Source organism: Protomyctophum parallelum, assembly GCF_964188405.1.
Source record: "Protomyctophum parallelum genome assembly, chromosome: 10".
In the NCBI taxonomy this organism is placed as follows: Eukaryota; Metazoa; Chordata; class Actinopteri; order Myctophiformes; family Myctophidae; genus Protomyctophum; species Protomyctophum parallelum.
In genome coordinates, this window is record NC_139704.1 from 33,049,268 (window position 1) to 33,071,079 (window position 21,812).

At 42.2% G+C, this 21,812-nt stretch overlaps 1 protein-coding gene across 1 annotated transcript in view; it reads left to right on the plus strand.

Moving 5' to 3' along the window:
• atrnl1a (attractin-like 1a) overlaps positions 1-21,812 on the plus strand; it is a 452,296-nt gene that overhangs the window by 16,888 nt on the left and 413,596 nt on the right. The gene's annotated exons all lie outside the window — the stretch shown is intronic.

Here is a 21,812-nt window from a genome sequence, read left to right on the forward strand (position 1 = left end):
ACTGTGAGGTCAGTACTATATGAACACTGTGAGGTCAGTACTATATGAACACTGTGAGGTCAGTACTATGTGAACACTGTGAGGTCAGTACTATATGAACACTGTGAGGTCAGTACTATGTGAACACTGTGAGGTCAGTACTATATGAACACTGTGAGGTCAGTACTATGTGAACACTGTGAGGTCAGTACTATATGAACACTGTGAGGTCAGTACTATATGAACACTGTGAGGTCAGTACTATATGAACACTGTGAGGTCAGTACTATGTGAACACTGTGAGGTCAGTACTATATGAACACTGTGAGGTCAGTAATATGTGAACACTGTGAGGTCAGTACTATATGAAAACTGTGAGGTCAGTACTATATGAACACTGTGAGGTCAGTACTATGTGAACACTGTGAGGTCAGTACTATGTGAACACTGTGAGGTCAGTACTATATGAACACTGTGAGGTCAGTACTATGTGAACACTGTGAGGTCAGTACTATGTGAACACTGTGAGGTCAGTACTATATGAACACTGTGAGGTCAGTAATATGTGAACACTGTGAGGTCAGTACTATATGAAAACTGTGAGGTCAGTACTATATGAACACTGTGAGGTCAGTACTATGTGAACACTGTGAGGTCAGTACTATGTGAACACTGAGGTCAGTACTATGTGAACACTGTGAGGTCAGTACTATAATGAACACTGTGAGGTCAGTACTATGTGAACACTGTGAGGTCAGTACTATGTGAACACTGTGAGGTCAGTAATATATGAACACTGTGAGGTCAGTAATATATGAACACTGTGAGGTCAGTACTATAATGAACACTGTGAGGTCAGTACTATAATGAACACTGTGAGGTCAGTACTATGTGAACACTGTGAGGTCAGTACTATGAACACTGAGGTCAGTACTATAATGAACACTGTGGTCAGTACTATGTGAACACTGTGAGGTCAGTACTATGTGAACACTGTGAGGTCAGTACTATATGAACACTGAGGTCAGTACTATGTGAACACTGTGAGGTCAGTACTATAATGAACACTGTGAGGTCAGTACTATGTGAACACTGTGAGGTCAGTACTATGTGAACACTGTGAGGTCAGTAATATATGAACACTGTGAGGTCAGTAATATATGAACACTGTGAGGTCAGTAATATATGAACACTGTGAGGTCAGTACTATAATGAACACTGTGAGGTCAGTACTATAATGAACACTGTGAGGTCAGTACTATATGAACACTGAGGTCAGTACTATAATGAACACTGTGAGGTCAGTACTATGAACACTGAGGTCAGTACTATAATGAACACTGTGAGGTCAGTACTATGTGAACACTGTGAGGTCAGTACTATGTGAACACTGTGAGGTCAGTACTATGAACACTGAGGTCAGTACTATAATGAACACTGCGAGGTCAGTACTATAATGAACACTGTGAGGTCAGTACTATATGAACACTGTGAGGTCAGTACTATGAACACTGAGGTCAGTACTATAATGAACACTGAGGTCAGTACTATGTGAACACTGAGGTCAGTACTATGAACACTGAGGTCAGTACTATAATGAACACTGTGAGGTCAGTACTATGTGAACACTGTGAGGTCAGTACTATGTGAACACTGTGAGGTCAGTACTATGAACACTGAGGTCAGTACTATAATGAACACTGTGAGGTCAGTACTATAATGAACACTGTGAGGTCAGTACTATATGAACACTGTGAGGTCAGTACTATGAACACTGAGGTCAGTACTATAATGAACACTGAGGTCAGTACTATGTGAACACTGTGAGGTCAGTACTATAATGAACACTGTGAGGTCAGTACTATGTGAACACTGTGAGGTCAGTACTATGAACACTGAGGTCAGTACTATAATGAACACTGAGGTCAGTACTATGTGAACACTGTGAGGTCAGTACTATGTGAACACTGTGAGGTCAGTACTATGTGAACACTGTGAGGTCAGTACTAACACTGTGAGGTCAGTACTATAATGAACACTGTGAGGTCAGTACTATATGAACACTGTGAGGTCAGTACTACAGTATGTGAACACTGTGAGGTCAGTACTATATGAACACTGAGGTCAGTACTATGTGAACACTGTGAGGTCAGTACTATAATGAACACTGAGGTCAGTACTATATGAACACTGTGAGGTCAGTAATATATGAACACTGTGAGGTCAGTACTATGTGAACACTGTGAGGTCAGTACTATAATGAACACTGTGAGGTCAGTACTATAATGAACACTGAGGTCAGTACTATAATGAACACTGTGAGGTCAGTACTATATGAACACTGTGAGGTCAGTACTATATGAACACTGTGAGGTCAGTACTATAATGAACACTGTGAGGTCAGTACTATAATGAACACTGTGAGGTCAGTACTATGTGAACACTGTGAGGTCAGTACTATAATGAACACTGTGAGGTCAGTACTATATGAACACTGTGAGGTCAGTACTATATGAACACTGTGAGGTCAGTACTATAATGAACACTGTGAGGTCAGTACTATGTGAACACTGTGAGTTCAGTAATATATGAACACTGTGAGGTCAGTAATATATGAACACTGTGAGGTCAGTAATATATGAACACTGTGAGGTCAGTACTATGAGGCCTAAAAAAAAAACGTTGGTTTCCGATTGGCTGTCATTTTTGGGCTGAGTAGGTAGGGAATTTATTTTATTTTTTTATTTTTCGTGGGAAGGATGGGTAGCAAGGAATTTATTTGATTTTTTTTTTTTTTTTTTTTTTTTCGTGGGAAGGATGGGTAGCAAGGATTTTTTTTTTTTTTTTCCTACGGCAATGATGGATAGGCTTATTTTTTAATAACTTCAATATTTGCCTGAAATACCATCTTTTAAATAATGAATGGTTCAAGTACACATAACACTGTATGCCTACAGCTAAACATTTGAAAACTTTGAATAGAATGTCCACACACTGGTTGAATACTTTAGAGTTTTAATTCAACTCCAAACCAAAGTAAAGTGCTGCATCACTCACATACCAAAAATAAATACAAATGTAAAAAAAAATCTATGTTAACTTGCCATATGCTTAAATGTTCTATACGCCCATCGATTAATCCGCAATAGCTCGTTTTGGAAGCGTCGGGGCTTAACGAGACACTGCTGTCTCGTTGAACCCAGCTGGGTGAATAACCTAAATCAACGTCACCACGGTAAATGCTCCATATAACTATGAAAGCGCTAATGTTAATGTTCACTGCATACACGTAATATAGTTGACCAAGCAATGTTACAGTCCACTGTAGGCTACAGCTATTTGGTTTCCAAATCGTAGCGCTGTAGACTACAGCAATTTAATTTCCGCATCGCAGCGCGCCTCATGTGTGCCCAAAAGAACAGATCTGCAAGCTGTCGACACGCAATCGAGCGGCATGTTGATAGTTTGTATGTCTGTTATTTTGGTTAGGCAACGCACATTACGCGTGGTATGTGGGTTTGAGAGGCAATGATTAATGTAGGCCTACAGTAGCCTAGTAGATTATAGCCAAGTTGTCATAATATTGTATAGCTCTGTTCTGGACTGTTGCACAACGTTAGCCAACGGTGAATGATGAAAAAGTTGCACTTTGTTAACGAGGACAGTATTGGACATGCTGCGTCACTTTGCTGCTACTTTGATTCAAAGATGTTTACTCACCCCTGGAAATCGCTGGAAACCATTAGAATGTTGGAAATGGAACAGTTACAACCTCAAGTAGCCTACCATGCACCTCGCGATGACGCATTCCAAAACATTTGCGCACGTGATATTTTAGACGAAAGAAAACTTTATTTTGACTTTGCGCGTCCCGATGGTCTCATCAAAGAGAATTTTAATGATCAAAGACCTTTTTGGTCTTGACTCGGTCGTATTCTGAGCTTTTTTTTTTATTTTTTTATTTTTTTTCACCAAATGCCAATAAAATAATATGAGTCGCGCATATTTAATAGAGTCGGTCGGCAACCGGAAACCAAAGTTTTTTTTTGTTAGGCCTGAACACTGTGAGGTCAGTACTATGTGAACACTGTGAGGTCAGTACTATAATGAACACTGTGAGGTCAGTACTATGTGAACACTGTGAGGTCAGTACTATGTGAACACTGTGAGGTCAGTACTATAATGAACACTGTGAGGTCAGTACTATGTGAACACTGTGAGGTCAGTACTATAATGAACACTGTGAGGTCAGTAATATATGAACACTGTGAGGTCAGTACTATGTGAACACTGTGAGGTCAGTACTATGTGAACACTGTGAGGTCAGTACTATAATGAACACTGTGAGGTCAGTACTATATGAACACTGTGAGGTCAGTACTATGTGAACACTGTGAGGTCAGTACTATATGAACACTGAGGTCAGTACTATAAACACTGAGGTCAGTACTATGTGAACACTGTGAGGTCAGTACTATATGAACACTGTGAGGTCAGTAATATATGAACACTGTGAGGTCAGTACTATGTGAACACTGTGAGGTCAGTACTATAATGAACACTGTGAGGTCAGTACTATAATGAACACTGAGGTCAGTACTATAATGAACACTGTGAGGTCAGTACTATATGAACACTGTGAGGTCAGTACTATATGAACACTGTGAGGTCAGTACTATAATGAACACTGTGAGGTCAGTACTATAATGAACACTGTGAGGTCAGTACTATGTGAACACTGTGAGGTCAGTACTATAATGAACACTGTGAGGTCAGTACTATATGAACACTGTGAGGTCAGTACTATATGAACACTGTGAGGTCAGTACTATAATGAACACTGTGAGGTCAGTACTATGTGAACACTGTGAGTTCAGTAATATATGAACACTGTGAGGTCAGTAATATATGAACACTGTGAGGTCAGTAATATATGAACACTGTGAGGTCAGTACTATGAGGCCTAAAAGAAAAACGTTGGTTTCCGATTGGCTGTCATTTTTGGGCTGAGTAGGTAGGGAATTTATTTTATTTTTTTATTTTTCGTGGGAAGGATGGGTAGCAAGGAATTTATTTGATTTTTTTTTTTTTTTTTTTTTTTTCGTGGGAAGGATGGGTAGCAAGGATTTTTTTTTTTTTTTTCCTACGGCAATGATGGATAGGCTTATTTTTTAATAACTTCAATATTTGCCTGAAATACCATCTTTTAAATAATGAATGGTTCAAGTACACATAACACTGTATGCCTACAGCTAAACATTTGAAAACTTTGAATAGAATGTCCACACACTGGTTGAATACTTTAGAGTTTTAATTCAACTCCAAACCAAAGTAAAGTGCTGCATCACTCACATACCAAAAATAAATACAAATGTAAAAAAAAATCTATGTTAACTTGCCATATGCTTAAATGTTCTATACGCCCATCGATTAATCCGCAATAGCTCGTTTTGGAAGCGTCGGGGCTTAACGAGACACTGCTGTCTCGTTGAACCCAGCTGGGTGAATAACCTAAATCAACGTCACCACGGTAAATGCTCCATATAACTATGAAAGCGCTAATGTTAATGTTCACTGCATACACGTAATATAGTTGACCAAGCAATGTTACAGTCCACTGTAGGCTACAGCTATTTGGTTTCCAAATCGTAGCGCTGTAGACTACAGCAATTTAATTTCCGCATCGCAGCGCGCCTCATGTGTGCCCAAAAGAACAGATCTGCAAGCTGTCGACACGCAATCGAGCGGCATGTTGATAGTTTGTATGTCTGTTATTTTGGTTAGGCAACGCACATTACGCGTGGTATGTGGGTTTGAGAGGCAATGATTAATGTAGGCCTACAGTAGCCTAGTAGATTATAGCCAAGTTGTCATAATATTGTATAGCTCTGTTCTGGACTGTTGCACAACGTTAGCCAACGGTGAATGATGAAAAAGTTGCACTTTGTTAACGAGGACAGTATTGGACATGCTGCGTCACTTTGCTGCTACTTTGATTCAAAGATGTTTACTCACCCCTGGAAATCGCTGGAAACCATTAGAATGTTGGAAATGGAACAGTTACAACCTCAAGTAGCCTACCATGCACCTCGCGATGACGCATTCCAAAACATTTGCGCACGTGATATTTTAGACGAAAGAAAACTTTATTTTGACTTTGCGCGTCCCGATGGTCTCATCAAAGAGAATTTTAATGATCAAAGACCTTTTTGGTCTTGACTCGGTCGTATTCTGAGCTTTTTTTTTTATTTTTTTATTTTTTTTCACCAAATGCCAATAAAATAATATGAGTCGCGCATATTTAATAGAGTCGGTCGGCAACCGGAAACCAAAGTTTTTTTTTGTTAGGCCTGAACACTGTGAGGTCAGTACTATGTGAACACTGTGAGGTCAGTACTATAATGAACACTGTGAGGTCAGTACTATGTGAACACTGTGAGGTCAGTACTATGTGAACACTGTGAGGTCAGTACTATAATGAACACTGTGAGGTCAGTACTATGTGAACACTGTGAGGTCAGTACTATAATGAACACTGTGAGGTCAGTAATATATGAACACTGTGAGGTCAGTACTATGTGAACACTGTGAGGTCAGTACTATGTGAACACTGTGAGGTCAGTACTATAATGAACACTGTGAGGTCAGTACTATATGAACACTGTGAGGTCAGTACTATGTGAACACTGTGAGGTCAGTACTATATGAACACTGAGGTCAGTACTATAAACACTGAGGTCAGTACTATGTGAACACTGTGAGGTCAGTACTATATGAACACTGTGAGGTCAGTACTATATGAACACTGAGGTCAGTACTATATGAACACTGTGAGGTCAGTACTATGTGAACACTGTGAGGTCAGTACTATGAGCACTGAGAGGTCAGTAGACAATTTTAAATACTTAGGCGCATATATTGACAGCAAACACAATTTCAGTGAAAATACTGACCAGATTTTTAAAAATTTGTAACCAACGCCTCCACCTACTGTACTACGCAAGCTCAACTCCTTTAGAGCAGAGGTTCTCCACCTACTGTACTACGCAAGCTCAACTCCTTTAGAGCAGAGGTTCCCAACCGGTGCCGGTCCGCGGGACACGTGCCACTGGTACGCGAGAGGGGAATTCCAAGTTTTCCCGTCGTATAAAAATCCGTTTGAAAACACTGAGAAAAGAGAGAGGACAAACACCAGACCTGATGGCCGTTGCGTGTACCCATTGGAATGCAAATGCTTGCCTTTCAGGCTTCCTTTGTATCCTACTCGTCTCTTTGAAAACGCTTCTGATTGTGCGGGGGGGGGTGGCGGGGGGGGGGGGGGGGGGGGGGGGGGCGGACGACGACACGCCAAACTGCGGTGAAAAGTTGACTCGTAACATTTTTAAAAATTCCTTCATCCCAAATGGCACTAAATGATACCACGTCTCGCTAGTAATGTTATTTTTCAATGTATCTGCCACTGTTTTTTTTTCACTGTCGATGAGACCGAAGACAAATTCCCACACGTGGACAATAAATTAAACTAACTCACTAACATTGGAGGTGTGGTTGCAATCGAGACAACCAATCAGGTAGCCATATATGGGCAGGTAATGCACATGACAAATGCACGTGTGTGTGTGTGCGTGTGTGTGTGTGCGTGTGTGTGTGTGTGTGTGTGTGTGTGTGTGTGTGTGTGGCGATTATGTGAGTTCAAGCTCTATCTAGGGCTAGGCAATGTGCAGTGTTGATGACACAGCTTATGTGAACTGAAGTTGCCACAGTACAGTACTTGTGTGTGTGTGTGTGTGTGTGTGTGTGTGTGTGTGTGTGTGTGTGTGTGTGTGTGTGTGTGTGTGTGTGTGTGTGTGTGTGTGTGTGTGTGTGTGTGTGATAGAGGGAGAGAAAGTGCACACAGAAGGCCATCTGTGCACTGCGAGTTAATCCTGCAGCAATCTGAGAACCTATCGGCAAAAAACCCACTGCCCTCTTTTCTGATGCGAGTCAACAGTCTGTCTCGAGAGACTATAACACTGCAGTGATGAGAGAGAAAGCCAGGACAACACACACAGAAACAAACGCAAACACTCTTGAAAGGTTATCGTTGCGCATGACTCTCGAATCATGAATTGTGATTACAGTACAATAACTGTGTGAATCACGAAATGACTCAAAGTGTCGGCGATGACCTTTCCCATATCGTATGCTTTACAGTTACGGCTTAAGACAAGTGACCAATCTAACCCATTTAGGCCTGACCTCAAAATTAAAAAAAAAAAATCTTCTAAATCCTACAGTTTTCTGAAATGAATATTTTCACGATTTTTCAAAAATAGCAGACCTATATATCTGCTATTTTTATTAATAGCTAAATTATAACACTACTACTACTATAATTCAAACAATGTCTGTCTGAATGTGTGTCTGTCTGTGTGTCTGTGTCCTTTTTTCGATTTGACACATTAATGATTAATAATAATAATAATAATAATAATAATAATAATAATTTATTAGTGAATTAAAAATGTGAAAACGCACATCAAGAAATCCCTTGCAGATGATTCTTTGATTTTTTTCTAAGTGCTGGAGTTTGGAAGTGCTCGTTCACTATCACTCTCAGCAGCCCAATGCGTACCACCTGTTTTGAATGTGCACATAATGCAGGAGACGGCAGCAGGTTGCTTTACTGATAACGAGCGCTTCCAAACTCTTGACACTTAAAATATTCATCTGCGTGGAATTTCTTGACAGGAAGTCGCTCATAACATATCTACAGTGATTCTTTTTATGAAACAAACACTTTGCAGATAGTAAGATGATAATGCAAGCTTTTTGTACAGCTGCAATGTTGGTGAGTTGGACGTTATTTAATACAATTTAGATATGACGTTTCTGTTTGGATGAATGGGCTGTCTATGGGAGCAAGGTGCACATAGTTATAATAATAATAATATAATAAACTTTATTTATAAAGCACTTTTCAAAACAGAGTTACAAAGTGCTTTCCAGTGGCATATAAAAAGGCAATACATCAGTTAAGAGGCACTTACTGGAATAAAACAATAGAAATAAAGCGTTACAGCATTACACAGAAGAAATAAATAAACAATACATGAAAACACCTTGCTGGCTAGATGGCAGCCGTGTGCTGTGCTGTGCATATCGTCAATAGGGTATATATATATATATATATATATATATATATATATATAGGGCTTACAGTGAGTGGTTACAAACATTGCTGTCTCATAATGAAGTTGTCACAGCCGCTCACTCGTGCCCCACGAAGACATGTGGATCAATGATAATGTGATTGTACACTGTACAGTACACTGTCCATTGCACTCACTCTGTGCTCTCACTCTCTGCTCTTCCTTTGTCACTCTGTTTGCACCCAGTCTGAACAGTTCTCTGACTCTGTCACTCTGTTTGCTCCCAGGCTGAACAGCTCTCTGACTCTGTCACTCTGTTTGCACCCAGTCTGAACAGCTCTCTGACTCTGTCACTCTGTTTGCTCCCAGTCTGAGCAGCTCTCTGACTCTGTCACTCTGTTTGCTCCCAGTCTGAGCAGCTCTCTGACTCTGTCACTCTGTTTGCACCCAGTCTGAACAGCTCTCTGACTCTGTCACTCTGTTTGCTCCCAGTCTGAGCAGCTCTCTGACTCTGTCACTCTGTTTGCTCCCAGTCTGAACAGCTCACTGACTCTGTCACTCTGTTTGCACCCAGTCTGAACAGCTCTCTGACTCTGTCACTCTGTTTGCACCCAGTCTGAACAGCTCTCTGACTCTGTCACTCTGTTTGCACCCAGTCTGAACAGCTCTCTGACTCTGTCACTCTGTTTGCACCCAGTCTGAACAGCTCTCTGACTCTGTCACTCTGTTTGCACCCAGTCTGAACAGCTCTCTGACTCTGACGGGGGCAGGGAGTGAGCGATGGTGTGCTCAAGTGACCCGCACATTTGCGATGGGAAATAAGCGTATACACAAAGAGAGCAGGGACTGAAGCATGGTGCGGCGGAAGGACGAAGGAAACGCACACGCAGCAATCCTAACAACCTATCATTCATTCTATTTCTCTCTCTCTCCATCTCTCTCTCTCTCGCACGCACGCACGCACGCACGCACGCACGCACGCACGCACGCACACACGCACGCTCAGAGATGGGCAAAATACATTGACATTTTATTTTGGATACAACATACAGATACTGGGTCAAAAATTGAATCTAAATACAAAATATAAATACTGGTCTGAGAAATGTATTTGAGATACAAATACGTATTTTGTATTTTGAAAATACATGAAAATACATTTTCATGAAAATGTATATAATGATAAGTAAATTCATAATTGATTGCCAAATATTAAACGAATGCCCTGTCAGAATGTCTAATGCATTGAAGATTATTAACCCATTCTGAACGGAAACCCATTTTGGTGTTTGCATCATGTCATGCTTTAGCTATTGAAATATAGCAGATCTACAAGCTCATAGCGCGCCACCGAGTGGCGCACTACGAGCTTGTAGGTCTGCTATTTTTTGAAAAATCGAAGAACGACTGACATTTTTTTAGAATCTGATCTCGGGTCAGAATGGGTTAATCAGACCAGTGTATGTCCAGTGGAAAACCTCGTATGAATCTGATCTCAGGTCAGAATGGGTTAAGAATGATACACTTTATATATATATATATATATATATATATTTGTTTTTGCGGCTTACGCCTTTTATTGATTTTTTAAGGGACAGACAGTAGGCTGACAGGAAACGGGAGAGAGATGGGGGGATGACATGCGGTAAAGGCCGTGTCGGGTTCGGGAGTCGAACCCGCGGCACACCGCGACTGGATCACCAGTCCGGTGCCCAGACCGTTACGCTACGGCCTGGGCCTACACTTTATATTTTAAGCAAATCAAACGGGACCCACAAAGGAATGGTAACTCATAGGGTCTGGGCACACCGGACAGAAGAAGCTGTCTTTTGCATAATTTCCGGGTTTTTAGACATGCTGGTGGATGGAAAAGAAGCTCCACCCACACGGCAGGTGTGCCGCATCGGCCAGATTCCACGAAGCGCTTGCCACGGCGGCATTCTGCCGCGTGGGTGGAGCTTAATTTCCATCCACCAGCTGTCTAAAAACCCGGAAATGACGCAAAAGAAGGCTAACGCATTCCACGTGCGTTCAAGTGTGCCCAGGCTGATGGATTACCAAACATTCAACTCTGCATCAACTCAAGGCTCGCCCTACTCTCTGCCTCTCATTTGTGGTTCAATTTGAGTGTAAGCCAATCAGAAGGCGGAATAGAAGTGACATCACACATTGTGTTGTGTTGTGTGTGTGTGGGTGTGTTTTGCCCCTACAGTTTTAACCTGAACATGTGTCCATTTGAGAATAAAACAAATTACATTAAAACAAAAAAAGGATTTTATGTATTTGAAATACAGAAAATACTTGATCTGAAAGTATTTAGATACAAAATACATCTCATTTCTGACCATCCAAGTATTTCACATATATTTCAAATACTGCCCATCTCTGCGCGCACACACACACACACACACACACACACACACACACACACACACACACACACACACACAAACACACACACACACACACACACACACACTATGTAACTGGTTGCATATACATAAAGCATGTGCCAGGTGTGTTTGACTGCACTCTATTTCCTGTCGTACAGTATGTGTTTTGTGTTGTGTTGTGTGCATGACTGTGCGTGCATTTGTGCGTGTGTGGACCACACACACACACACACACACACACACACACACACACACACACACACACACACACACACACACACACACACACATAAAAACAAGTGGCTCCAAGGGGAACAGGTCATTTTGTCACAGCCTGTCACTATATGTGCCAGGTGGCATGGCCCTTTCGCCCACTCTCTTTACCCTACCTCCGCAAGCGCGCACGCACACACACACACACACACACACACACACACACACACACACACACACACACACACACACACACACACACACACACACACACACACGTCTCACACACACACACACACACACACACACACACACACACACCCTCACTCTCTATCTTTCCAAATCCTCCACCCACCCCCGAGGCAAACTCTTATCTCCTTCGCTCTTAACTCTGTCTTTCTGTTGGCAGGTGGTTCTCTAATGGCCCGATGCCATTTGGCACAGTGTTCACAGTATCACCTATAGCTGGGCACGGTGTCACGGTTATGGAGACAAACAGAAAACAATACAGACACCAAGCAGAGCTGGAGGGAGCAGAGACTAAAATGTTGAGGTTCTCTCTGGGAGTAATTTTTTTTATAAAAAAAGGAGAACACCAGCACTCACAGTCCTTTTTAAGGAACATTTATTTCTACAGTACTGTATCCATTTAATTGACCTATAGCTAAGCCCCTCCTCAAACTGATATGGTCCAATCACAGCTAAGCACAACATGGGTTTAGACAGGGGGGCAGTCAGACAGATATTTCGTGAAGCCACTAAGGAAATCGGGACTTCCTGAAAGTTCATAATAATGGCCTGTTGTGGCGCTGTCATTGGGCTCAAAAAAACCCATAGCTCCATAGAGATCCATGTATTTGGGCCCAACTTCACCTAGACTGTATTACCTTAATAAACATGAATACTTTCTGCTTCCAGTCACTAGTTTAAAGCCTCATTTCTCATTTCATAATATTCTTTTTGGGAAAATGATGGTCCCATTTATAAAATAAATTACCATAAAGTCGCGTATGTTCTGAGGGGTGTGGCTACCGTTACAGTCTATGAACGGGAGCCACCCCCCGTAAAAACCAACGAAGAGTAAGGGGGGAAGTCCCGCCTCGTTGTCTGGGCCAGCCAATGGCCAGCTGGGCCCAAACGGATCTAGAAATATGGCGACTTACAGTGCAAGGAATTACAGGCTTCATTTTACGTCCATGTTAGACCCGGAGAACGCTTTGTCCATATTTTTTACAGTCTATGGTTTAGACAAACCTCTCCACCAATGGTTTTCCTATTATGATAAAACCTTGTTTAAAAAATATATATTTTCCCAGTGCATATATGGCAGGACTTGTTGACAGATTTTGAAGGTCTGGTTCCAAAAATGAACCAGTATTTAATGTGTAAAATCCATGATATTTACATTGGAATGAATGCAGCCCGGCTGGAAAGTGTCCAAGTGGGAGTGTCTTAAGTGTGAGAGGGCGGTGCTTGCTGCAGAGCAACACCAGTAACGCCGGGGCGCGTTTCCGAGTTAAGTATGTGTCGTACAGTATGTGTGTCGTACAGTATGTGTGTCGTACAAGCGTTGTCTCTGGGAGTAACAAATATAAGAACGAGTACAAGCGAGGGACAGTGCATGTTAGATGTTTTGAAGATAAAGCCAGAGAGGTCAGACTGAGATGGTTTGGACATGTACAGACTACAGACTAGAGGTTAGATAGGTACCCTCACAAAAAAACATGTAGTAATCCTGGTCTCTAAACTACCTCCCCCTGGCCAGCCTACAAGCTCGTAGCGCGCCACCGAGTGGCGCGCTACAAGCTTGTAGGTCTGCCATTTTTGAAAAATCGAAGAACGACTGACATAGAAACATGGCTTTTTCAGAAAACTGTCAGGCAGTTTTGTAGAATCTGATCTCAGGTCAAAATGGGTTAAGTGTGTAGGGAGACAGGACACACAGAGTCACACCTTATAGAGGTGTGACTGTTTTATTTGCCCTGACCATTATTGTCTCCACCAGGCCGAAGGCATGTGGGGAGAGTATGTTTTGCACTCCGTCCGTCCGCGTGTCCGTCCGTCCGTCCGTCCGTGTGTCCGTGTGTCCGTGTGTCCGTGAACAGCTAATCTCGGCCACCGTTAACCCGGTCGATGCCATATTTTGCACACACACTCCCTGGATGCCAACGATGAACCTCTGCCCCAAACTTTCCAGAACAGCCTGTTATAGCGCCACCAGGAGGCCGCTTTGTGCAAAACAAGTTTTTGCACAGTACACCTACAGATTTTGTCCAAACATCACGCAAATTGGTACACAGTCTCTCTAGAGCCATTCAACGAAAAGGGTCTTTCAGATTTATCAGACTCCATCCTGATTGGTTAAGATTGGCTTCCAAAGTTCACAGGAGTGCTCAGTTTCAAACAAAATGCCGCAAATCATGAACACATCGCGTGATTTCCGTGAAATTGTGCACCCACATTCCCACTAGGCCGAGGACGAAATGCCACATGAACAATTTCAACTCAGCCTCAAGGTGGCGCTATAACTGGCCGAAAAGTGTTTTTACCTCTAACTGCACGGATCTGTGGATAACTCTGTATGCCAACTCCCTAGAGGCCAAGGAAAAACCTTTGTCTGGAATTTTTCACATCTGCTCTTTATAGCGCCACCAGGAGGCCGACATATGTAAAACACATTTTCTATTATTACTCCTTCAGATTTTATCCAAATTTCACGCAAATCGGTACACATGATCTCCATAGTCATGTGATCAAGACAGTTTTTTTTTATTTCTCATATTCCATCCTGATTGGCCACGATTGGCTCCTACACTTTTCAGGAGTAGCCCGCTTTGTACAAATCGTCACAACTCCTCAACGCAGCGTCCGATTGCGATGAAACTGTGCACGCATATTCCCACTAGGCTGAGGAAGAAATGCCACTTGACAGTTTTCAACAGCCTGATGGTGGCGCTACAACAAGCCAAGTCGCGTCATGCACTCGCACACACACACACACACACACACACACACACACACACACACACACACACACACACACACACACACACACACACACACACGCCAGGGAGCAGGGCTAACTAGACCCCCCACTGGTCAAAAACTGTGCTTGAACAACCTTTGGCAATTCTCATTTTAAATCTATACATTTACACTTAATACAATATTTGTTTTGATTTCTTTAGCACAATAGCCTATAAAAAAATACAACAAGGGGACATATAGAAAATAACATGGAATGCCTCTCTGCCTGCTTTGCACTCAGCATCAAGGGTTGGATTGGGGTATTGTCCAGGGGGCTTCTTCTACTCAACAGCCAGGAGAGTGGGTGTGTCAACTCTCACCCAGCAGGAGATTGGCTATTGTAAAGTTGAGCAGGAATGTGTATTTACCCAAACAGAAGACTTCACAGCTGTTTCTTGACCACAGTGCCTTTGCAAGGAGCTGCCAGCAAGAGGTTAGTTTGAGTGGCTCTGCTTCTATTTTATTTCTATTGGGTATTTTCTTTTATTCATTCCCTGTTTGTACGTTTAACTGCATGCCATTATCTCTTCCATGCTCTCTCCCTCTTTTCTTTGTTGCAAGCATATACTCCAGATTATTTGCATTTATAGTTACAGTATCACCCAGCATGACAACGGGTTATGAAATACACAATGATTATTATTTAGGCCCCTTTACAGCAACTGACTGCAAATGATGCAATTTATTTCATAGACATTTTAGACAAAGGTTAGTTGACCTTGTGTAGGCCTGTAATTGTAATGACTCATGGACTTTTGTTGTTGTTTTTTAAAAGTTGCAATGTAGGACAACACTGTGACACATTTCAAAAATAGGCACAATTCTCAAAATGTAATTCTGATTTAAGTAGCATGTGATTTGAGCCCAGGGGTGGAGAGGGAGAGAGGGAGATATCCCCTTCTTTTGCCAGTATGACCCAAGATTGGGCCAAAGCATAATATGCTAATATGTCTTGTCTTGCTGCCTCTTGATCTCTCCCTCTGTCTTTCTCCACCTCCCTCCACCCCAGATAGCCTATGGCATTCACTGAGATGGCCAATCCATCCAAACAGCACAGGAACCATCTCAATGCAGAACTGGATCAGCTGGCCAGTCTGCTGCCCTTCACCCCAGATGTGATCGAAAAAGCTGGACAAGATGTCTGTCCACCTAGCTGCTTCCTACCTCCGCCGTATCAACAGCTTCTTCCAAGGTGGGCAGTGACATTATCATCATCATCATATCATCATACTATAATTAAGCAAATGTCTGTCTGAATGTGTGTCTGTCAGAAACACTGCCTTATCTCCTCACCACCTGCACCAACGGGTAAACACAACCGTAAAATCTGCGCGTGCACACACACACACACACACACACACACACACACACTACCTCCACCCCCCCCTCCCCACATCTCTCGCACACACGCACACACACGCGCACACACACACACACACACACACACACACACACACACACACACACACACACACACACACACACACACACACACACACACACACACACACACAGGGTCAGGAAAGGGCCAGCACATGTTGAGTGTCGACCCCCACAGCAGGACACCAGGGGTGTCGACCTACTCGACCCCCACCTCAGCAGCAAAACACACGCACACACACACACACACACACACACACACACACACACACACACACACACACACACACACATTCCCTCCACCCCCTCCCCACATCTCTCTCTCTCCTCTCTCTCACACACACACACACACACACACACACACACACACACACACACACACACACACACACACACACACACACACACATGCTTTCTGTCGAACCTGTTCTTCAGTAAAAATCACACCCATGTGAAGTAAGTGGTGCAGCTCTGTGTGTGTGTGTGTGTGTGTGTGTGTGTGTGTGTGTGTGTGTGTGTGTGTGTGTGCGCGTGCGGCTGTGCTGTGCTGTGCTGTTGTGCTGTGCAAGGTGTCACACACCCAAGCCATTGTGGTTAGAGAGTGTGTGTGTGTGTGTGTGTGTGTGTGTGATTGCAAATTTAATTTCACAGTGTGTTGAGTCCTTTCAAACGAAAGCACAAGTCAATAACAAAAACTGTTACTTTGTGGAAGAAACCATAATAAAGCACTAGCAGATCTCAGCTTGTAGAACTGCTATTTTCCTAATCTAAAAATCACACCCGTGTGAACTGAGTGGTGCAGCTCCCCCCCCCCCCATGACATATAAACACATAAGGGATTACAGATTTGTAAATGCTATATCTACATGCACACGTCACTTCATTCATGCATAGGCTCCAGTACAATGTCTTTCAGTATGGTGAAATTGGTGTGAAAGGTTGAGGTAAAGACATATGCCACCAGGAGGAAGATTTAAACTCCTACACATTTTGTCCAAACATCCACAATCAAAGTCTAAAGTCATGTGACCAAGACAGATCGTTTAAAAAGTGGCCCATTTTGAATAAAATGCCTCAAACCACAGGTTTGCACCCATATTTATACTTGCCACCATAATTTTTCTAATAGCCTAGCAAATCAATGCTGCCAGCTTGATTCATGTTTTAGCCCCAACACTTACATTGTTTGCCTGGTAAACTCCTGGTCACATGCATTCACAGTCTTTTACAGACACTTCACATCATACATTTTGTCAAACCTAATAAATCTAAACATATTGTGTCCATATAACTTCATTAATGTTCTTTCAATGTTTTACAGATTTTCTGCTGGCACTGATCGGAAGGCCGAAGGTCGAGGTCACTACAGTTACTGCTCAACTACAAGGATATGTGGTATGTGTCATAACTGCTCGTATTAAACAGCCAATTTAGCACATGCTTATCTGTTAACCATTCTGTAATTTAAAAACATCCTACATCTACATGTACATTCATTGACCACTTTTACTACATGTGTTTCAGGCTTTTTTTAGGGATAATCTGCAACATCTAACTCCTTTCAGAAAAACAATTTCTTCACAATGCCTCGCCATAAATCCAATCCTGCAGCATGCAGGAAAAAACGAAAACAAATCATGCAACAAACTCGCATCACGCAAACGGAAGAAGCAGCAAATGCACAGTGTGCAAAGGAGACCAAAGCAAAGAGACAGCAAAGATCCTTTCAATCCCCAGAGGACAAAAAACGACAGTGTGCTAAAAACGCTGCCAACATGGAAAAACAAAGATCATTTAAATCCCCAGAGGACAAAAAAATAAAGCGTTCTGAAAACACTGACAACAAGAGACAGCAACGATCCTTTCAATCCCCAGAGGACAAAAAACGACAGTGTGCTAAAAACGCTGCCAATATGGAAAAACAAAGATCATTTAAATCCCCAGAGGACAAAAAAATAAAGCGTTCTGAAAACACTGACAACAAGAGACAGCAACGATCCTTTCAATCCCCAGAGGACAAAAAACGACAGTGTGCTAAAAATGCTGCCAACATGGAAAAACAAAGATCATTTCAATCCCCAGAAGACAAAAAAAGAAAGCGTTCTGAAAACACTGACAACAAGAGACAGCAACGATCCTTTCAATCCCCAGACGACAAAAAAAGAAAGCGTTCTGAAAACACTGACAACAAGAGACAGCAACGATCCTTTCAATCCCCAGACGCCAAAACACGAAAGCGTTCTGAAAACACTGACAACAAGAGACAGCAAAGATCATTTCAATCCCCAGACGCCAAAAAACGAAAGCGTGCTGAAAACACTGACAACAAGAGACAGCAACGATCATTTCAATCCCCAGAGGACAAAAAACGAAAGTGTGCTGAAAACACTGACAACAAGAGACAGCAAAGATCATTTCAATCCCCAGAGGACAAAAAAAGAAAGCGTGCTGAAAACACTGACAACAACAGACAGCAAAGATCCTTTCAATCCCCAAACGCCAAAAAACAAAAACGTACTGAAAACACTGACAACAAGAGACAGCACAGATCATTGGAGTCCCCTCTTAAAAAACAACTTCAAGTTAAAAAGGAAACACAGTCAAAAACACAAGCCAGAGCACAGAAAAAACAACACGTGCCAACAGTTGATGAAGCTGGTGCTTTATTCGTAAAAAAAATTTCAGAAAGTGGACCCAATTATGTCTGCTATTCATGTGAACGCTTGCTTTACAGAGAGACAGTGTTGGAGTTAAAACTTGAAAAATACACAGCTACAATGGATACTGCAAATCTCCTTGACAAAGAGCCAACTGTCACAAATCAAAACAAAACTTGGATCTGCCACACATGTCACCACTCCCTTAAAGTAGGTAAACTCCCCACACAAGCTTGGGCCAACAATTTATTACTGGATGATATTCCCCCAGAACTGCAGGATTTGCACCCTTTAGAAGAAAGGTTAATTAGTCAACGGATTGCCTTTATGAAACTTGTGGGCTTGCCAAGAGGCAGACAAAAGGCAATCCACGGTAATGCAGTCAATGTGCCATCTGACTTACACACCATTATAAAGTTACTGCCAAGACTTCCTGACACTGCTGAAGTTGTTCCCCTGAAACTTAAACGAAAACTTGCCTACACTGGACACTACATGCATGAGTATGTGCGTCCAAAGAAAGTCTTTGACGCCCTATTCTGGCTAAAGCAACACAATCCTCTATACCATGACATTGACATCTGCAATGATTGGGAGGACCGCTGGGTCCAAGACAATAATGAATTGTGGGAAGCCATGACAACACCACAACATCATTACCCAAAGAACAATGCAACCACCTTTACAACTGGATCTACACCCAATTCAGAAGATTTGTACAAGAAATTAGCAGATTATGTTAAGTGCGATGACTTGACCATCTATGATGTGCCTGGAGATGGGAACTGTTTTTACCATGCTGTAGCAACCACCCTTGAGACCGCAGGCATACAAAGGATCACAGGTCCTGACATACGTACAAAATTGGTTACCTTTCTAGAAGACCCAGACGTCCAGCAACATTACATGCAATTCCTTGCATTGCCCAATCCTCAAGCACATCAAATTGATTCACCTGACTTTACAGTCCAACAGCAGCATGAAATGAACATGGTCATTGATAACATACGCAAAGGCGATTGGGCTGACAACCTTGCAATAAATGGTGTGGCAAACATGTTGAATATCAACATACTCATCTACAACAGTGACACAGAACATGACTATACAGTTGAATTGACCCCACAACAAGGCCACAGCGTTAATACTGTAACAATTGGCCACATTTCACAAATCCATTATGTAGCACTGGAAAGAATTAACACAGATCACACACACCAATCAACTGCTGAAACTGTTCATGACAAAGAAGATGAAGAAGACAGACAAGCATTTGAACAAACCAGTCAACTACGAGGACTCCCATATGACACTTTGCTTCAAGAAGAACATTTTTTAGATGCAGAGACTACATATTCAGTTGCCCCTGCAGAACAACAAAAACCACGCCCTTTCTACCAAGATGACAAGTTTGAAGAGTTGGCAAACCCATCAAAGTACCCTTATGGCCGTGGTGGCTTAGAAACAGAAAGACCAAAAAACATCACCATCAGAAAATATTTTCAAAAACGCATTTTGGGTTGTGATGGCCGCTTTGCTAAAGATATAGACTATCTTCTGACAGCTCAATACATAGTGGAAGCACAACAAGTCAAAGATCAACTTCAAATATTCCTACGACAAAGCCGTGGTCAGACGTTCCAAAATCAAAGGGTTAATGCTGGCATACTGAAATTAAAACACAATGTACATGCCATGTTGCGCACAGACATGGCCTTCAAATTTCTGAAAAACACAAGAGGTTCACCAGCCTACTGGCAAAACGTGCTTTTGGAATTACTAGCTATAGTCAGACAATTAGGAATTCCAACCTTCTTTTTAACTTTGAGTGCTGCAGACATGCAATGGCCAGAAGTGATTCAAAGTGTTGCGCGTCAGTATGGAACCATCCTAACAGCAGATGATGTCAAAAACATGGGCTATGAAGAGAAATGCAAATGGCTGCGCAACAACCCAGTAACAGCTGCACGCCAATTTGAATATCGCCTACGCACATATTTCACACAATACATTGGTGGCAAGTCCAATCCCCTTGATAAACTTGTAGATTTCTTCATACGCATCGAATTTCAGCAAAGAGGGTCACCGCATGCGCACACATTATTGTGGATAAAGGACGCTCCCAAAGTTGGCGTGAACACAGATGCTGAGGTTGCTGCCTTCATTGATAGACATCAAACATGTGCAATCCCAGAAGAAGATGGTGTACTCAAAACATTAGTGCTATCAGTACAACAGCACAAACATTCTACTACATGCAAAAAAAAAGGCTTCTGCAGATTCAACTTCCCACACCTTCCAAGTAGTGAAACCTTAATCGCAACAGAACCTGAAGAAGCAGACTCAGAAGCTACACAAAAACTCCTTGAAGCAAGCCGCACATTACTAAACAAAGTAGCTACCTCCATGCTTAACAAGGACAATCCTGAGGATATCTCACTAGAAGACTTGCTACAACATGCATGTGTGGATCAAGAAGCTTACCAATGGGCTCTATCAATAATGAAGTCTGGCAAAAAAATTGTGCTAAAACGGCAACCAGCAGAACGTTGGATCAATTACTACAATGCAAGAATCCTGGAAACATGGCAAGCCAACATGGACATTCAATTTGTATTGGATGCATACTCCTGTGTCATGTACATGACCAGCTACATGTTAAAATCTGAAAGGGCAATGAGTGAACTGCTGAAGAAGGTTGCCGATGACAACAGAGGAGAAGATGTAACCACGCAACTAAAGAAAGTTGGCTCTGCATTTCTCAACAACAGAGAAGTAAGTGCACAAGAAGCAGCCTACAGATTGCTATCCCTGCCCTTAAAAAGGGCCAGCAGAAAGGTGGTATTTGTCAACACAGCACCCAGACACAAAAGAGTTTCGCTACTTAAGCCACTGAGTATGTTACAAAACATGGCTGATGATGAAGAAAACATATTCTGCACCTCACTTCTCGACAGGTATGAAGCTCGCCCAAACTCCCTTGAAACGATGTGTCTGGCAGAGTTTGCTGCCACATATGTAACAGCATACAA